At 46.4% G+C, this 20,229-nt stretch overlaps 1 protein-coding gene and 1 non-coding gene across 7 annotated transcripts in view; both read right to left on the bottom strand.

Annotated features, from left to right (window-relative positions):
• LOC121499484 (calmodulin-binding transcription activator 1) overlaps positions 1-20,229 on the bottom strand; it is a 734,632-nt gene that overhangs the window by 434,714 nt on the left and 279,689 nt on the right. The window lies entirely within an intron of this gene.
• Positions 2,254-2,360, bottom strand: LOC121501035. The gene has a single exon (XR_005990484.1). It is a non-coding gene; the product is annotated as a U6 spliceosomal RNA (small nuclear RNA).

The following is a 20,229-nucleotide window of genomic DNA, read 5'->3' as shown; positions in this document are numbered from 1 at the left end:
CGAAGATTATAAAAATGTCAATCTTCCCCAAATAATTTATAAATAAAAGATAATGACAATCCCATTAGGATTTTTTGCTGGATCTAAAGAATTTTTTGAAAAATTTATTGGGAAGGAAAAAAACACCAGTGATAGAAAAACTTCAATAAAGAGGCCCGAGGTATAGAAACTAACCTTAACAGTTATTAATTAACATGTCCCATAAAGTCTCTGTATTTTCAAAAGTATGGAATTAACATATAAACACATAGAAAGACCAAGAGAATGGGATAGGAGATCCAGAAATATCCCCACTTACATATGCAAATTTAGCATGACCTAAAAGAGACATCAAAAGTCAATGGGAGAAGGGGACTGACTTTCTAATGAGTGATATTGGCATCTGGAAAAAGATAAAATTGGATCTACCCCTCAGAGTGTACAGCAGCATGAATTCCAAATGGACCAGAGATTTAAACGTGGTAAATAAAATCACACTACTAGAGGAGAAAATATAGGTGAATTTCTCTATAACCTCCAAGTGGAGAAAACTTCCTAAGCATGATTAAAAATCCAGCAACAAGAGGTGAAAGATAGGTACATCAGAGAACATAAACATAAAACTGCCAGACTGTGTTCCAAAGTGGCAGTGCCATTTTACTTTCTGACTAGAAATGAATGAGGATTCCAACGTCTCCACATCCTTCCCAGCATTTGGCATTGTCTCGTCACTTGGATTACAGCCATCCTCTTGGGTGTGTGGCAGTGTTTTCATTTGCATCTCCCTAATGATTAATGATGTTGAGCGTCTTTCCATGTCCTCATTAGCCATTCATCTAAGTTCTTGAAATGTCTATTTGAATCTTTTGCCCATTTTTAATTGAGCTGTGTTCTTCTTTATGTGTTGTAAGAGCTACTTCAATAAAACCTAGATAGAAGTCCTTTATCGATATTGGATTTGCAAATGTTTCATCCCAGTCCATGACTTTTCCTTTTCCTTATGGGTTTCTTTTAATTATTTATTTTTTAAAGATTTTATTTAGGGATGCCTGGGTGGCTCAGCGGTTGAGCATCTGCCTTCGGCTCAAGGCGTGATCCTGGAGACCCGGGATCGAGTCCCACATCGGGTTCCCCGCATGGAGTCTGCTTCTCTCTCTGCCTGTATCTCTGCTTCTCTCTCTGTGTCTTTCATGAATAAATAAATAAAATCTTTTTTTAAAAAAAGACTTTACTTACTTGACAGAGCATAAGCAGGGTGAGTAGTAGAGGGAGAGGGAGAGGGGGAAGCAGCCTCTCTCTTCCTCAAGCAGGGGACGCGATGTGGAGCTTGATCCCAGGACCACAGGATCATGACCCGAGCCAAAGGCAGATGCTTAACTGACTGAGCCACCCAGGTGCCCCTATGGGTTTCTTTTAAAGAGCAAGTTTTTGGCTTTGGTAAAGTTCCAATTTATCAATATTTTTCTTTTATGAATCATGCTTTCAGTATCATATCTAGGATTTTTTTTTTCCTAACCTGAGATCACAAAAATCTTCTCTTGTGTTTTCTTCTGAGCTTCATAGTTTTAGCTTTTACATTTAAGTCTATGATGCATTTTGAATTAATTTTTGTGTATGGTGTGAGGTAAGAGCCTACGTTGATTTTTGGCACATGGATATCCAATCCCCAGCGCCATTTGTTTTTGGTTTTGTTTCTGCTTTAAAAAAAAAAAAAAAAAAGTTATCCTTTCCCCCATTGAACTGCACTTGCGTGTTTGATAAAAATAAATTGACCATAAACATAAGACTTTATTTCTGGACTTCATATTTTGCTCTGTTTTCCATCCTTATTCCAATACTATACTGTCTTGATTGCTACAGCTCTGTAGTAAGTTCTGAAGTCAGAGACTATATGTCCTCAAACTTTGCTCTTATTTTTCAAAATTATTTTGGCTATCCTAGGTCCTTTGTACTCCTTTAGAAACCATTAAGGTTAGTTTGACAATTTCTGCAACAACAACAACAACAACAAAAATGCCTGCTGGGATTTTGATAGAGGTTGCAGTGAGTCTAAAAATCTATTTGGAAAGAATTGCCATCTTAACAATATTGAATCTTCCAATCACTTCTAATCACAGAACATGGAGTGCCTCTCCAATTATATAAATCTTTCATTTCTCCAAGTAAGACTTTGGAGTACAGGTTTTATGCTTTATAAATTAAATTTATCTAAGTACTATATCCTTTTTGATTCTACTATGAATGGAATTATTTTTCTTTTTTTATTTTTTAAATAAAATACTTGAATACTTCACAAATTTGGGCATGATCCTTGTGCAGGGGCCATCCTGATCTTCTCTATATTGCTCCAATTTTAGTATATGTGCTGCTGAAGTAAACATTGTCATTATTTACTTAAAATTTCCTTTTTGTATTGCTTTTCCATGTTTCTATATATATAGATATATAATTTAATTTTTGTATGTTGATCTTGTATTCTATGACTTTGCTAAACTTAGTTCTAGCAAAATTTTTTGCAGATTCTTTAGGATCTTTTACATTTATAATCAAGTCACCTATAAATAAGTAGCATTTCAGGTCTTCCTTTCCATTATAGATGCCTTTTCTTTTTCTTGCCTTATTGCACTGGCTAGAACCTCCAATACAAAGTTGAATAGAAATGGTGAGAATAAACATCCTTGTCTTGCTCCTCATCTTAGAGGGAAAACATTCAGTTTCACTTAAGTATGATGTGAGCTGTATCAAAGATTTTAAATCATATAAAAAGGACTCAAGAACCAACTTGAAGAGGTTCCAAAAATGGACCATTTCAGCATCAATAAGAATAGCAATTGCTCTGGGTTAAAACACATTAAACATATTTAAATCCATAAGTTCATAATGAAACTAAAGCACATAAACAAAAAACCCAAGCGATCATTGTTGGAGGCTAGTGACCCAATACATAGTTTTGAAAACTAAAAAAGAATAAGGAGGAAGAATCAGGCATTGATCTTACCTTTCCTGCACCAACAGTTCCTTTGAGTTAACAAATTACAAAAAAAGAGGACTTTCTCTGTAAAAGTATTCCTGCCCATAAATGAAGAAGTGACAAATCACTATTTTCAACCCCTGATAATTAATGAATCATCAACAGTGACTGACATCACAAAAGAAAGACAACCAGACAGAATGTGTCCCTGATAGAATACGTTGTTGTAGGAAAAAAAAATTAGGAGTTTGAAATTATTCAGATCTCTTGATCTACCACTTTATAAGATCCACAGAGGATAGAAGAACATGGTAAAGGATATCATGGGGATGTAATCAGCAAAACCCAGATTGTGGGAAACTCCACAAGACAAATGACCTGGATTCTTCAACAAATTAAGTGAAAAAGAGAGTAAGAGAATGCTAGAGTAGAAATATATAGACTAAAAGAGACAAAAGATGTATCAACCAGTCACAACATGTGAAAAAGAGAGTAAGAAAATGCTAGAGTAGAAATATACAGATTAAAAGAGACAAAAGATATATCAACTAGTCACAACATGTAGGCTTTACTTGGATACTGAGGTAAACAAACTCTCCGTAAAAAAAAAAAAATTTATATATATATATATATATATATATATATATATATATATATTATATATAATCCCAGGACCCTGGGATCATGACCTGAGCTGAAGGCAGACACCCAACTGATTGAGCCAGGTGCCCCAAAGAGATCTTTTATTTTAGAGATATATACTGAAACATTTACTGATGAAATTGTATAGTGTCTAAGATATGTTTCAAAACAATGTGGTGGTAGGTAGGGGATGTGAGTGAAACAAGGCTGGCCATGTGTTGGCCATAGTTGAAAGGAGATGATAAGTATATAGCAGTTTATTATATTAGGCTGTCTATATTTGTAGATGTTTGAAATTCTCCATAATAAGTTTTTAAAAAAAAAAGATGATCATGAGATTTGAAGTGAGCTCTAGGTTATAATCTTGGCTCAGTTCTTTATAATCTATGTGACCTTGGACAAATTATTTGATCTCTCTGTTGTTGTAGACATACTGCACGTGAGGTGCCCAGAATGCTGCCCACCATGTAATACGTTCTTCACAACTAATAATGATAACAAACTTGGCCCCCTTTTGTAGGGTCCTACTGCCAGGGACAATGATGTAGGCACTTAGGATGTGATAAAATGGCTTGTTGTAGGATGCAGCTAGAACATCCACCCATGGGAGAGGCCATCTGTCTGTAAGCAGTGAGGCACACACACACACTCATCCATTACTTTAAGGCAAATTTTTCAAAATCAGTAGCTAGGAGACAACTGACAACTGAAGATCAGAGAAGGAAGGTGTTCTTGAGAGGTTTTATATTAAATAGGAATTTTTGAAGCCACACAGTCAAGGTAAGTTTAATCCAGACAAATCCAGGAATGGTCTGGATACTCTTTCCTGAGCACGTGTCTAACTTTAGAGATCAGTATACCCCAAACAGCTCAGGTCCATGGCCCTTCCTCCTAGAAATCCCCTTCCCCTATCATCATCAGGGATGATACAGATCATCTCCAGGACCTTGACAACCACCTTAATTTCCATGCAGACAACTGAAATCCAGCCCACCACCCCAGCATCCATGGGCTTCCTGGGATCTCTTGTCAGCCCCTTCCCTTGGCCTGGCCCAGATGCAGCAGCCTTTGTGCAGCAAGCTCTGATCTGACTGATTGGCTATGTTCCACTGAATTAATACAATATGATATGTCCCTGTGGCTTCCCCTGGAGAACAGATAATGTCCTCATGCCTAGTGAGCCTCCATAAGCAGTGTCTGGATGGCTTCAGAACAGCAAGCATCTTCAGAGAGTCCCTTTTCCCAGCTAGAACCCAAACCTGGGCAGGCTCCCCCATCTCCTCCCCTTTTATTCATTGCCCTCGGTCCCATCACTCACACAGTGAGGCACAGAGATGGACCTGGGTAGAGAGAAATGCATTTCTTGTAGTTCCAATGGCCTCTAGGCCCTGACCCCAAATGTGAAGCAGGCTCCTGTGACAAGGCACGAAGTGTAGTGTCCTAGAGCAGGAGATGCTGTTCCTAAGGCCAATGCTAAATCTCTGTTCCTGTAGGTAGAGAATGAGAAATGCCACTCTCTACTGCAGCTTACACATGTGTACCCACACCTTTCTTTCTGATCTTTCCAACACAGAATGACCTGATTTCAATGTACCATTAGAAGTACCTTGTCTAGTCCAAACGTCAATAATTGGCATGACAACAATTGCTATGACGACAAGAGGGGCCATGTATCAAGCGTTCACCATGTGTCAGATGCAGGCAAAGCCCTTCCTACCTACTTCTCATTTGAATCCCATGACAACTGTGGATGTTGTTATCCTTATTTTACAGATGAGAAGGTTTGGGGCACAGAGAAGGGAATTAATTTTCTCAAGGTCATACAGCTGGTAAGGACAGAACAAATGAACCAGCCCACTGTACCCCTTTCTGGTGTCTTGCCACAAATCCCTGGAATGTCCCCCAGGCACTCTCTCTCCTTCTCTAGGAGCAACAACCCAGGACACTTTCAGAGCCCATGGTCCCTCTCACAGCAGAACACTGTATATAAAGGAAGGATCGTTTGAACCTGATTTAAATTGTTCCTTTAGTTCTTCCTTTTGTTGCAAAGAGAGGAAAGGAATCTGGAAAAGGAATGTCTCCCTGCTTATCTCCCTTGCACACAGACCCAGCAAGAGTAGTAATTGATGGCTGGAGCACAGCAAGGTTGATAGGATGCCAAACGGAACCCCAAGAAGCCACAGCGACAGCCCGAATCTCACGGTCAGGAGCTGGCTTATTAACTTTCAATCTGGTGTTTCCTCCTGACTTGTTTATAGGGTCTTCGCTATTTGGGGGAACAAGGAACAAGAAAACTGGTAGAGAGCAAATGGGGTCCTCCCCTCCCCCATCCCAGTCTGGCCACTGCGAGCTATTTATGGAGTGATAGGGAGGAAAGGGCTGTCAGGCCCGGCCTGGGCTGCTATCTGCCAGATATGAAAACCAATTGCTTTTCATAATAAATTCCAGCTGGAGCCATAGAAATAATAGGGACCAGGAGAAGGTAACACCAATTTGCTTTATTTGATTAGCTCCTTCTTGGGCGGTCCAACCCTAGCTTCTTTTCATTAAAATAAGGGCAAATTGAAAATCGTAAAAGAGCCTTTCTTATCAGGAAACAAACGATTGCATAGATTCGTATGCCTAAAAGCCCCAGTAGCCTGAGCCAGCAGGGCTCGCGCCCGCTGGTGCCATTCTAGATGAGGAGCTCTGGTCAGGGTGTCTCGGGCCTGTTTTCATTCTCTGGAAGGAAGGCAGGTACCAGTGCTGCCAAGCCACGAGTGCTGTGTACACCCTGAGTCCTGCAGGCCACGCTGCACCTGAGGCTGGCCCAGCCCACAGGGCTGCCCAGGAAGACCCCCAAGGGTAGGCGCTGGACCCTCCCATCCACAGGCCAGGATGAGGGGCAGCTCAAAGCTGCCTGCACCCAGAAGCAGAAGCCAATCTGCATTTCTAGAGGAGCGCTAACTGCAGCCTGCTAACCACAGTTTTGTTCCTCTAAATGGAGGCTGGAGGTCACCGGAAAGACTGCCCATAGGAAGAGGTCACTGGTAATGACCAGGAATCACTCCAGAGTAAGTCTGCAGGGACTCATTAATGGCTCCTTTCCTAAAGCTCCCAGGGCGCTCAGCTTGAAATTCTATTATGACATTCAGTGATTTATTCAATTAATATTTATTGAGCAGCTATTATGAGCCAGGCATTTGTTTATGGTGCTCTAGAAGTGTCCCAAGCCCTGCCTGTGTACAGCCTGCTGTCCTGTCAGGTGGAGCGAGGGTGGAGGCTGCTCTGTGCAGGCTGGGACAGGAGGAGCAGAAGGAAGTACCCAGGGGCTTCAGAAGACCCCTCCAGTGGGCGAGACAGGAAACGACAAGGGAGCACATCCTGTAACAGCTGGTGGTGACATGGGGACAACAAGCCTGAGATCCCTCCTGGGGCACAGCATCTGAACAGAGGCCTAAGTGAAGGCCAGGACTCCCAGGAAAGAGAGAGCAGAGAGATCAGTGGCCGAGAAACAAGTTTGAGGGCAGAGAGCAGGTGGGGGACAGGCAAAAGGTGAGGCTGGGGTAGACAGCCGGGCAGGCCAGGGTTGAAGGAGTGTGGATTTTGCTCTATGTGTGATGAAAGATGCAAATGAACCAGGTAGTGAACCCACACGAGTGGCAAAGAAGGAGTGGTGAGGAGTCTGGATGTTCATGCAAGTGTGACATAAGACCAAAGACAACATAAATGAACTCTATCAGCGCACCTGCAGAAAACACAATGGAGCAGCAGCATAGGGCACACATCACAGGGAGGCTTCCTCTAGATTGAGGCAGTGGGGCTGCTCCCCTTCAGGTCACTGCCCTCCACCCCCTCTGAGAATTCTGATCTGAACTTCACCTTTGCAAGGATGGGAAGCAATGAAGGGTTTTGAGCAGAGAAGTGGGGTGATCATGAGACTTGGTGTGCCCGGCTCACCCAGACTACACACGTGTGCTGTGCGTCCTCCACCTGCCACTGCAACATGTAAACAGTCAACACTCTGTAAATGCTTGTCAAATAAGCGAGTTAATCAAGCAACTCTGGCTGGAACAAAGAAAGTCCTATATTTTTTCTTGAAAATAAACAGAAAGCACCACTTATATTTAAAGTGTTTGGTCAATGACAAAGCAGAAGAAAAAAGTGAGAAAGAACATATGGCATCACCTTTCTTTGGATTAAACACTGCTGGAAAGAAAGAGAACTTTCTATCCCTGCTACTCGGCACAGCCCAGGTTATGGGAGCCTGAGCCCAGTGGAGCGAAAAGAGTATTGCTCAAATGCCACCAGCATCTGGGTCACGTTTGACCCCACCGACATCTCATTTGGCTAAAATCCATGCCCCTAAATAGATCCTGGCACTTCTATAGACCCTCACTTGTCACATTCCAACACTGATATTTTATTAATAATCCAATGTAAATCTGAGGGAAAATTAATGTGTCATCTCCTAGCAGGAAGGACTAAACATCTCAATGTGATGGTCTGTTAGAGTTGTCATTTATCATTAGCATGCAATTCAAGGCAAGCGTCCCACATTCTGGTGGGAGCGTTCGAGACAATGAATCTCTGGGAATTAGCTTCTGGTCCAATTATTCCTGTTTTTCCCCCCACCTACCTAGGAGATAAATTCTGTCTCGGTGGGCGGAAAAAAAAAAGAGAGAGAGAGAGAGAGTGAAGAAAAGCAGGAGGAGGGAGTTTGCTATTCTCCTTCCTGGGTGAAATCAATTTTTCTCAAGGAGACAAGGCAATATTCATTTTGTGAGAAGGGAATAAGGCTGTACGCTAAAGGCCAATAAATGGAGCCGTTCTGATGAAAACTTCCTCAAATCAAATGTAGGGGAACCTCTTAATGGGCTTTGTTCTTCTTTTCCATAATCCATAACTATTAAGAGAAAGATGGGCAGACAGAGGATCCGCCAAGGGGGAGCTATGTAAACATCAGGCAGGGCCACCTTCCAGGGAGATGCAAAGAGGTCACTGCACACACGGTCCCTCTCCCTCTCCACACGCTTCCAGGAGCTTCCTCCATGCCAGGCACCACTGTCAGCTCTAGGGATCTGCTGGCAGGCACGTCCTGGTCCTCAGGGAGCTTACAGTCTAGCAAGGGAATCCATCAATAAGCAAACTAATAAAATAGACAAATGCTATACAGAAAATAACCCAAGATAGAAATGCTGTGCATTAAAATAGAATTGTTTTGTCTAGTAACTTTTTTTTTTTTTTATCTTCAGTGGAAAACATAAAAACACTCTCTAGAGTAAATGACACTTCTGGCTTTAAAGCAAACAGAATAGCCAGGACGAAGGCTGGTTTCTCCTGCCAGTGGGAGCCGGCTAGGAGGACCCAGGAAGCCCAGGGCCAGCCCTGCCTGGGCTGACTGCACTGTCCAGCACAGGCACAGCTGTGCCCGGGGGCCTGGGGGACCCTGGCTCAGACACCACAGATGGAAATGGACAGACCAACCTTGCAGGTGCTGATTAATGACGGTGTGTCCTCCAGCATGGCAGGCGGGGGGCCAAGGGACAGAGCATTCAGCTCTGGAGTCCTTCAACGGGCCCTGTTCTCTCTGCTGGGCCCATCACCATGGGGGAGGTGTCTCCCCACTATGCTAGCCCCAACATATTTCTGCCAGCCCCCTGCAGGCCACCCATTGTGACACTCAGTAGGCTGAGCTGTCCCTACTCCTATAGCCTCCATGAGGCCCTGGGCCCTGTGGGTTTGTTTGAGCCGCAAGAATTCTCTCCTTTTACCCATACAACTTCATTAGGTAGCTGCCGCGAGCTCCCCATTTTGCGGAGAAGCAGACCGTGTCTCAGAGGGGACAAATGCCTCAAGGTCACAGAGATGCCAGCTGGACGGTGAAGTCGGCCCTGGTCCACTGCCTGGCTGCCGCTCCCACCCCCATCACCTGGCAATCACACCACTGACTCTGATCGAAAGCCTCATAGCACTGTCATGCTAGCTGAACATGTGATGAGTGCCAGAGGGGTGGGGCATGATGCCTGAGACCCTCTGCCCCCAGCCAGCCTGCCCCTGCCTTCCTCTCTCCTGCCTGTCCTTCGTCTCCAGACCTGGCCCAGACAGCTTTGGCCACATCCCAGCTTCAAACCCGCAACTGCAGGGCGAAGATGCTGCCTGTACAGACCCCCCACAGGGTCAGAACTGAGGCTGCCTCACTCCCCAGGGAGGGCACCGATGGAGGCTCTCATTCAACAGGAGACTCCAGGGCAGCTTGAGTTGGGAGTCTGTTCTTACCACATGACCAAAGCTGCCTCTTCATTTTGAATGCAGGTACCTGGGGGCCCAGGAACAGCTCCTATACAACCTGCCATGGGCCAGGCACTGAAAGGTCCCTCCTCCTGTGGCTACTGAAGAATCCCACCAGAAGTAAGCATGGAGCCAGGTTGTTCTGGGCTCCGAGAGGGACCTTCGAGAAGGAAAGATACTGTCCGCCCATGGGACAGGCCCTGGTGGGTATAGCCCTGGGCTTTTAGAGGAGTCACGGGCACCAGTTCTCTGTACCCAAACTGGCACGGAGCCCAGGGGCTGCAGAATGCATTGGAAATCATCTCAGCTGCCCTTTACCTGGGCCGAGAAATGATGACTTTCTCCCCAGTCTCTCAGTCTTGAGCTCCCAGGCATAAAAGTCTGAATGATACCTCCATCCAAGGCCATGACCTGCAGCTGTCACCTCCATCTTGACATGAACAATGATTTTCTCCCACACAGAAGACCAAAAACCCCAGTAAACGCTGCTGGGATTAATAACAGAATCAGGGAAATGACCTTTGGTGCAGATGGAGGGGTGATGAGGCAGAGAGATTCAGGGGGATGTTCCAGATGGCAGAAAACAGGCAAGGAAGGAGCTTTTCCATGAGCAACGGCCAGTCTGGGGAGGGCTGCAGGGAAGAGGGGTCAGCCCAGAGGAGCCGTCAGGGAGGACACAGGGATGCTAAGTGGCTGCAAGTGCCCGGGGCCAGAGCCAGAAGCTGCTAGGTTCCCTCAAAGATGTCTTCTCCCCCTCCACATACCCCTCATCCCTGACCCTAATCCTCTTTCCTGCTTCCCGGAAGCTCCCTTTAATTGGCAAGGGCTCCCCTGGCTTTCTAGCAAGGCTCTGCAACCAAAGTCCCAAAAGCAAGGCAGTGAATCCTGAAGCTGTTACCTCCAAACCAGAGTTTTGGGGACAAAAGAGTACCAGGTGATGCTTTCCCCAGGTTAGGGGAGGGAACCCTCCTTCTGGGTACACAGTACCAGCTCCCGAATCTTCCATGGGCTCACACCTTGAGTGCCTTTCACTTGGCTGCTCGGGCTCAGTGGCCCCCAACAACACCATTCTTCCGGCCCCCAACCAGCCCAAAGCCCCCAGGAGGAATATTTGGATGAAAGCAAGAATGAATGCCAGGCCCCACATCTTTACCAATAGTCAGCTGTACCCAAAGGACTTTAAGGGTCTGTTTTCTTCCTTTTGCCTAAATGTATTTCCAATTTGTCCACAGTGAGCCATACTGTTTTTTGTTTTGTTTTGTTTTGTTTTTTTAATAATAAATTTATTTTTATTGGTGTTCAATTTGCCAACATACAGAATAATACCCAGTGCTCATCCCGTCAAGTGCCCCCCTCAGTGGAGCCATACTGTTTTATAGTGAAAGAAAAAAGGAAACTCTCTGTCATTGAAAAGTTGAATTCTTAGGGATGCTTAAGTGGTTCCCTGCCATCTGTGCCTGGGCTTGGTACCCCTCTAGGCTCACACTCCTGCCCCCTCTCCCCTCCCCTTCTGGGCTTCACTCATCTACCAGGCCCCCCAGACTCCCTGTTCCTCACCCCAGAGTCTATAGATCCTGCCTCATTATCTGGCACTTGAGGTCTAGTTTTATCTTTCTGGCTCCTTAAGAACAGACGTCATGTTTCAGACCTTTGTAAAGTCCCCCTTTTGCAAGCATTGGGCTTCCATGGGATGATAAACAAGGCAGGTGATGCTCTAGCACTGACAACCCCCACCCCAAGCCCCACCCCTGCTCTCACCTCCTGCCTTGATGTGCAACTCCACAGAGTCACCCACCCTGGGACAGAACCTTACTAGTTCCCCTTTCACCGGCTCCAGGGTGACCTCCAAGTCTCAAACCACACTCTGCTAATATGCTGTGAGTGAAGCGTTCACTAGCCTGGCATCCAAGACCTTCTGCCAACTGGGCTCAGACTGCTTTGCTGTCCTTTCCCACACATGGCCTTAACACACCAGGGACCCAGCCCCAGTGGGTCACCTGCACATATATCTACGGGCCTCTGTCCCCATGCAGGGTATCACTCTAGCCTAAAAGTCCCTTTCTTCCTTTCCTGGCCAAAGCCAAAATCCTGTTGGGTTCTTCAAGGCTTACCTCAAATGCTACACGATTATTCCCTCCTTCTGTGGAATTAAACATTACCTGCTCTGCCTTCCATAGCACAACACGGGGTCCCTCAGTCTGGACCCTCCCTGCATGGGTCCTTGTTTGATTCCAGTTATTTCCACATGTTTGCCTCCCCAGAAGGCTGGAAACCCCTGAGCAGGAGCCATACATACCCTTTTACTTAGGGTCTCCTATAGACCTAGAAGGGTGTATTAACTATGGTGGGCCTCCCAAAATACCTCCAATGGGTTTCTAACTAGGGCTGGAGGCAGGGGTGATCTGTAAAGGCTCCCTCAAACCCTGGTAGGAGCCAACATGTACTGAGCAGGAAGTAAGTGTCGGACACTGTGTTGAGGGCTTACATGTGTGATTCCCTTTGATTTGTGCAGTGACCCTGAGCAGTAGGTAATGCTTTCATTCCTCTTCACAGAGGGGACCACCTAGGTTCACAGAGGCTAGACAATTTTCCCAAGCCTACACAGGAGTCATGAGTGACACCAGCATCCTGTGCAGGCAAGGGTCACCCCACCCTAGGCACACATTTGACCCCTGTCCTATGCTGCCAGTCCCCCAACACCATCCCAGAAGATGGTTATGATATGCACAGAGACTCAGAACCCAATGACACCAGCAGAGTATTTGGAAAAGGTCCATCTAGTCCACCTTGAACCTGACTGGAAGTGGCTTTCTGAACAGCCTAAACACCCCATGGTGCTATGTGCCACAAGTCTGCTGTGTGTTCTCCCCAGATGGAAATGCATAATCTGTACTTTCCAAGGTGCTGCAAGCACTACCCTCACAGTGCAGAGCTGCATTATCAGGGGGATTCGTCTCTGACTTTCATTAATTATAACATGGATTGTGCTGAAGGTGTTTTGGTCAATAGAGACCTCCTTGCCTCCTCTCTCCAGAGCTCGTAAATCTGGCCCTGTGGTCTAACAGCCATGATGTTCTTCTAATCATGTTACTGCAATATTAATAAGGCTGTTTAATGCAACCAGTTCCTTCTAAATTGTCACATAAAAATTTGGTAAATGTCAGACACATCATTTAATAGAAAACGATGTTTTACTGCCAGGGCTGCTAGGTGGCTGAGAGGATGAGGTAAAAAGCCCAGCGATGACCTGAAGGCAGGCTTGAGGCACAAAGCTCTACCTGGGGGCTCCTGCCTCAGGCCCTTCTTCCCTGGCAGCCAGTCATGGTCCTCATCCTGCTGCACATAGGACACTAGGCAAGGACTCCCGGCCAAAGGGTCAGGGTCAGGTTAGAAGCAAACAGTAGTTCCTGTCCTCATGCAACACACAATCTTGTTGGAGCAAGAGAGAACCACTAGGTCTTCTCAGTCATTCTCCAATGTGTCCTTTTTCATAGGGAATTATAACACTTATTTTAGGAAGCTGAGAAAGTTCCCAGGGACACTGGTCCCACATTTAAGCAATCTCACTGTAAGGGGTGGATTCCCAAAAGCCCACCAGGAGGTGAGTGGCAGGGCCACACTCACCCTGTGGGGGTCGGGAAGCCTGGGTGGCTCAGCAGTTGGGCACCTGCCTTTGGCTCAGGTCCTGATCCCGGGATCCAGGATCGAGTCCCGCATCAGGCTCCCTGCATGGAGCCCGCTTCTCCCTCTGCCTGTGTGTGTGTGTGTCTCTCTCTCAGTCTGTGTCTCTCATGAATAAATGAATAAATCTTTAAAAAAAATGTGGGGGCTCCCCTGCCACCTACTAGGCGAGGAACAGAGTTCCTCAGGGAGAGTGGACCTGGACCCCAGACTTCTCTACTGGAGAGGACTCAGAGCTCACTGAAAGTCTTCACATCTGACTGCAACCTTCTCCAGAGAAGAGAACCAAGTAGAGAAGTGAACCCCAGAAATGGAGCTGAATGTTCTATGGTTCCTTTGCATTTCTCTAGACAGTCATCAGCCACTTGGCATGTTACATGGTGCCAACCTTGCCACTCCTCTGCACGACCTGACTTCCTGGGAAGTTCCAAGCTCCAGAAATTCATTGCCAGAGAAAACAAATTCCCATTCCTGGTCAGAGAGTTCTGGTGAGGACTGCACCAGTCTGAGGTGCCCCATCCCCACCTGGCACCCTTGGGCTCCTTTCTGACACTTCTAGACTCTCCAACCTCCCTATGGACTGTGGCAGGTTAAGGCACTTTACACCATTCCACTGGCTACAGGCTGATGGTGATACATGTAGTATGAATCAGGGCTCTTCACACAGCAACCCTTGTAGACAGGCAGCAAATAAAGCTGCAGTGCGGTGAGCAAGGTGTTATCAGTCTGTCCAAAAATCACATGGAATAGTTGATACTCAGGGCCTTGGGCAGCTGGGCCAGCAGCAGACATGCATCCACCAAACACTCCCATGCAAGAGCCTCAAGGGAGCCTTGGCCAGGGCCTCACTGGCCCTAGAGCCTTGCCCTTGACAATCACCTGACTCCAAGAGAGAGGACACTTCCCTCCATGCTTCCAACCTGCTGACGAGGACTTAGGACCCCACTTGAGCGGCAGAAGAGGAGAGCAGGAGACCTCTTTTTTTTTTTTTTAAGATTTTATTTATTTATTCATGAGAGACACACAGAAAGAGAGAGAGAGGCAGAGACACAAGGCAGAGGGAGAAGCAGGCTCCAAGCAGGGAGCCCAACATGGGACTCGATCCCAGGTCTCCAGGATCAGACCCTGGGCTGCAGGCAGCGCTAAACCACTGAGCCACCGGGGCTGCCCGAGGGCAGGAGACCTTGAGATTTTGTGCTGCCATCCAAAATGATAATGGTGTCTAAAGATAAACCAGTATACAGCAGATTTCCTTAAAAACTTAATTTTAGCAAGTGGGAAATCATTTTAGATAATGTTTCTATCGTGGGCCTCACTGGGAGTGTGAACACACTGGGATTCTCCAGCTGCTGGTTTCTGTTCTTCCCACTGGGTGGGAGCTGAGCCACCCCAAGGCAGTGCCCCTGCCAACTGGAATGAGAGCCTGCAGACTGGTGCAAATTTAGGCCATCCCTCGGAAAACTCATCAAGCGCCTTAACCACTGGCTAGCAGCCTGACCTTGAGCAGCTATTACATTTCCAACCAAACCCACAGCCTCTCCTACTGTAAAATGAGGCCGGCAAGACCTATGGCCCTGCCTTGCAGGGAACTGGCTTCTCTCCCACTTGGGGAGCTGCAAGAATGTCTGGATTCTCTGGCTTTATATAAAGGTGCTGCACAAGTCAAGGTACCACGGAAATGCTTATGATGCTTATGATTCACAGTAGTGACTGTAATTATGACTATTCTCTGGTCATAATAGCCCAGCAGCTCCCAGATCATCAGCTATTGAGGGATCTTACATCCAGGACATCTCTTGCTTGGCCACCTCATCTACCCTCTACCCATCACATGGAAGATGGGATGATGCCTTCATTAAATTTCTCATAGATCCAAATGAAAAACTTAGATCTAATAAATAAATCAAAATACATCTAATAAAATAAAATTTGAGATTAAAAGGAAGCTTGCTTACATATTCATGAATCAAGTGAAAACTCAGATGAGCCATTCTTAAGCTTCTTATTCACAGGGAGTCAGAGATTTAACATGTGCTGGGAGCATTTCTTAGCAAATATAAGCTGTCAAAGGCACATCTACTGGTGTATTCAGTGAACAAGCATTTATTAACCATTACCTTGCTTTACTACTTATTTTGCACTTCCATCCCTCTTTGTAACCCTAGTACCTCATATAAATAATAGGCACTCAATCGATTGCCTATTGATGTGACTATTTTTTCTAAGGCTCTAAAAAGCACAACCCCTGTCTTTAAGTGGCTTATATGTGGTCAAGAAGAGTTACTTCCTCCATGAAGCCTTCTTGACCCTAATGGACCCTGGGGGGTGACCCTTCTATGCATTTCCCAAGCAGTCCTTACTCTCCCTGCCTAGTATCCACTACTACCACATGCACATGCACATGCACGCACAGACACCTATTTCATATCTCCACCTTCTGCTGGACTGTAAGCTTAGTGAGAGTGGAGATTGATCCATTTCGCTACAGTCTGGCATCTACATAGAGGGAAAGGCCAATAAATCACTGGATAAATGAAATAAGAAATGTATGTGAGGATGGATAGATGAATGGATGGATGAGTGGGTAGTTAGATGGATAAGTGGGAGATGGATGAATGGTTGGGTGAGTAGAAGGAAAGAAGGGAGGAAGGAAGGCAGGAAGGAAGGAAGGAGAGAAGAGGTGAATGGGTGGATGAGTGGTGGGTAGAGATATGGATGAGAAGATAATGGACGGATGGGTAGGTGGATGGGTGGATAAATGGATAAATGTAGATAAGTGGATGGGTGAGTGGATAGAAGGAAGAATAGATGGATGGATGAGTGGACGGATAGGTGAATGGGTGTATAGGTAGATGAATGGATGGATAGATGGATGAGTAAACTGATGGGTAGATAAGTAGATGGGTGGGTGGGTAGAAGGATGAGTAGATGGATAGGTAAACAGATGAATGGGTAGAAGGGTAGGTGGGTGGATGGATAGATGAATAGGTAAGAAAAGACAAGATAAAGGTCTAAGTTGTGACCCATGATAAAACGTATTGAGAGAGTGACTGGCAAGAGCAGGGAGGAATGAGGGCATTTGTCAGTAAAGGAAGAAGATCTAAAAGGAAATGGTCCCGAGATCTTAAGGAAAAGGAAAGATTTGGCATGGGAAGTAAGTTGATATATTCTGATCCCTTCTTCTGTGCCAGGCAGTGTACTGGATACCTCATAAGCATCACAATGCATCCTCACATCACATCTGAGGAAGGTTTTTTACCCTTATAGAGAAGGAAACTGAGCTCCACAGGGTAAGCCTGCATGACTACCAAGCCAGCACATGGTGGAGCCAAGATCGGAGATCATGTAGCTGGCCTAACATAAACTCCCTCCTGATGCAGAAAAACCAAAGGACAAATCCTGGCAGCATGGGACTGTGCTATGAAGAAAGTTATCTATAAAGTTTCTCTACAGAGAGCACAGAGATGGCAGCCAGGCCCCCTCACAGCAAAGAGCAAAGGGTCAAGGCTCTCCAGGGAGGACCCAGGATCCATGACCCCCTCTAGCCTGAGCTCCCTGTCCCACCAAGCACAGCCACCATTTCACAGAAAGAGTGGAGTGGGCTAGGGAAGCAATATGACTTATGATATAATGCGGTTGCCAGAGTCTCAGGCCAACAGAGAGGGAAAACAGGAGTGGGAGGGAGAGGAAGAGACAGCAGTGCAGGGGATCAGGTGTTCCATAGGATCTCTGCTCTCCACAAGCGGTACTTTAGACAGGAAGTGCAGGCCCTCACAGCCAGCAGCACCCAAGTAGCTGACCAGCCATGCCCCAGGCCTCCCAGGGTCCCACTACCTGTCTGACATAACACTCAAGGGACTTTCCCAAAAGCATCATCTATTTAGCTGATGGCCCCGAAGTGTTTCATTTAGCTGGAAATCATGCTTGGTCCATTTCCCAGATCTAACTGACATTAAAAGAATCCTGCACATTGCATCTGGCAGCAAGGCAGTTCAATAACCCACTGCAGCAAGTCAGAGTCCTACCAACCCCGTCTAGGAGCCGACAGTTCAGACAACTTCTAAAAGGCAAAGTCCCTATTGCCTCCCAGGCCAGGACTGTGGAAAGCCTGTGTCCTGTGTTTGCATGCACCTGTGACTATGCATGCATGTGTGCATATACATGCTCACATGCACATTTTAAAAGGAGGCAGGGGCTACCAGACGGCACAAAGTTGTAACCATACCTTCCTGTCCATAGGTAAAACTCATCAATTCCTTTACCTTATTTAATCCTCCCACTGAGGCAAGAATCATTATCCCCAAACTACTTGTGAGAAAACCACAGTCTAGCGAGGTTCATGTGATCTCAATCCCATAGCTATGAGCGGCAGAGCTGGGATCGAACCCAGATGCATCTAAATGCAAGTCCATGCTCTCAACCATGACCCTCGGATTGCCCCATTCAGCAGACCTGATGCTGCTGCACAGTGTGTTCATGGCTCTGCCTGTTTCACTGTATGGAGGCGCAGAATCCATACCCAAAGAAATTTGTACATTTTTCAATTTAGCAAAATTGAACAGGTTTGATTCTGGACGGGCTTCCTCCTTCAAAAGCTAACAGATTGTGAGTTCCCAATAGTCACAATAGCCACACTGCTTTTCAAAGCCCCCTGAAGGCAAATGCTTGGAGCCTATGGTAGATTCTCAGTATCTAGCACCATTCTGGGCACCAGGTAGGAGACTGTAATAGCCAGACAGTATGTGAGTGAGTGAGTGAGTGAGTGAGTGAGTAAGTAAGTAACAAACAACAAATGCCATGACTGACAGTTCTGTCTAAAGATGCAAAATAAGGCTCTAGGGGAAAAAGCCACAATGGCACCTGTTCTATTACCCACAGCTTCTCCTAGAGTGTCAGACATTCCTGAGCTGCCCCTGACGTTCCCCACGACAGTTCTGAGGAAGCCATACCATTAATTAACTGTACCACCACCACATGCTGGTGCCGTGTGGGCTTTCAGGGCCTCCTGCCTCTGGTTGTCCTGCCTGGTGGGCCCAGGAGGAGCTCATGATGCCACCTGGCAAATATGAGACAGGAGGGCTGGTCCCCAGGGTGGAGCAAGCTGAGCTGGAGGTCTTCAGCATAGAAACAACTGCTCAGAGACCGGCCCCACACATGCCTTCATAGTCTTGACTGGCTCCCCCTGGTCTGAGAGTGTGGGGGGTCGATGCCCACAGTAGGAAATGGGGCTATCAGACCCGAGGGAGAGGAAGGGTTTATCTGGACACTGGAACACAAACTGGTAGCCTGACCCACTATCTGTTGACCACATGCTGGATTCACAGGTACCTCCTCAGGGAGAGGAATTCCTTCCTCCTTGTCTGACTCAGTTTCACATCGCCTCTCATCCTGAAAAGGCAGCTCAGACTTAAGTGATATCCTTTCAGAGAGGCTGTCTGAGGCATCCACCCCTTCCCATGGAGGGGCCCAAACCATGAAGCTGAGGTGGCCCCCTTTTCTGGAGCCCACCAAAAAGGAGAGAAGATGGGGCAGCATCCTGAGGCCCCCAAATGAGCAAACTCACCAGCAAACCCTTTCCTGAAGAAGCAGAAACAGTTGCCAGTGAGGTGGGTGCTCTTGGGAGCACAAACTGTGCCAGGAAGAAGGGTATCGATCCAGAGAGAAAACGAGCAGGCCAGGATCCACATGCCCACGGGAGGAGGAGCCAGTGGCCCAGCCTGGTCCTGGCAGTGCAAGGAAGCTCCCTTCAGGGGTAGGTTTGTGAACGGCACTTCCCAGAGCACACCAGCTCTCTCCAGTGCTTCTCTAGGGCCCAAGAACAGACCCACATACACACGTACCCCAGCTTTTCCATGCACAGGCCTGGGTTTTTCTACTATAGTAACTCAGAAGTGGTTTATTTTCAGAACAAAGATATTCAGTACGATCCTTCCACAAATATTCTCAGGCCTCTGCATTGTCGGGCACTGAGCTGCTTCCCCCAGCCATGTAGAGCCGAATCAGACTTAGGCTTTAGGCCTTGCCTGAAAAGTCTGCAAACACATGGTTGGATGGCGAGCAGTCTCTCCTCAACAGAGACCTGGACACACGTGCACATCATGGCCACTAGCTTACTAGTACTCTTCTCTGGCAACAGAATGCCAATGCTTCCTTTAATCTGTCACACCACCAGTAAAAGCCTCCCTGGGTCCGACCTCACAGCACAGGAGCTACTAGCTCCCTGAAATTCACCTACAATATCTGTGAGAACAGGCTGGCTCAACAGATGGGGTGTAAATAAGCTTATAGAGGGGATGCTTAACCTTCTTAAGAAGCATACCTTTTCAAGCATGTCCTCAAGATTAATTTGTGTACAATTAACAAAAAATACTATGTTAATAACAGGCTCAGGTTCTCATTGCCTGAAATTGAGTAACTGCACCACCTCCTAAATGCTACATAGGGATCTTCCCGGTAGCCAAGGTAATCATGACCACAAAAATCCCAATCTCCCAACACGTGCTCCCAAAACAACCCAAGTCAACAAGAAGAGTCCCACCCCAAAAAATCACACACAACCCCTAAGTAGAGAACAGAGTTCCCAGGAGTACATTAAAATTACCTGAGAAGAGAAAGTACACCCTAAGTACAGAAACACTGAAGAGGAGTGCAGAGGGACCAGACCACTGACCAGGGGGAAAGGGCTT

Source organism: Vulpes lagopus, chromosome 10 (genome assembly GCF_018345385.1).
Source record: "Vulpes lagopus strain Blue_001 chromosome 10, ASM1834538v1, whole genome shotgun sequence".
NCBI lineage: Eukaryota > Metazoa > Chordata > Mammalia > Carnivora > Canidae > Vulpes > Vulpes lagopus.
Note: the sequence above shows the minus strand (reverse complement) of the source record. Positions and strands in the feature narration are given on the sequence as shown.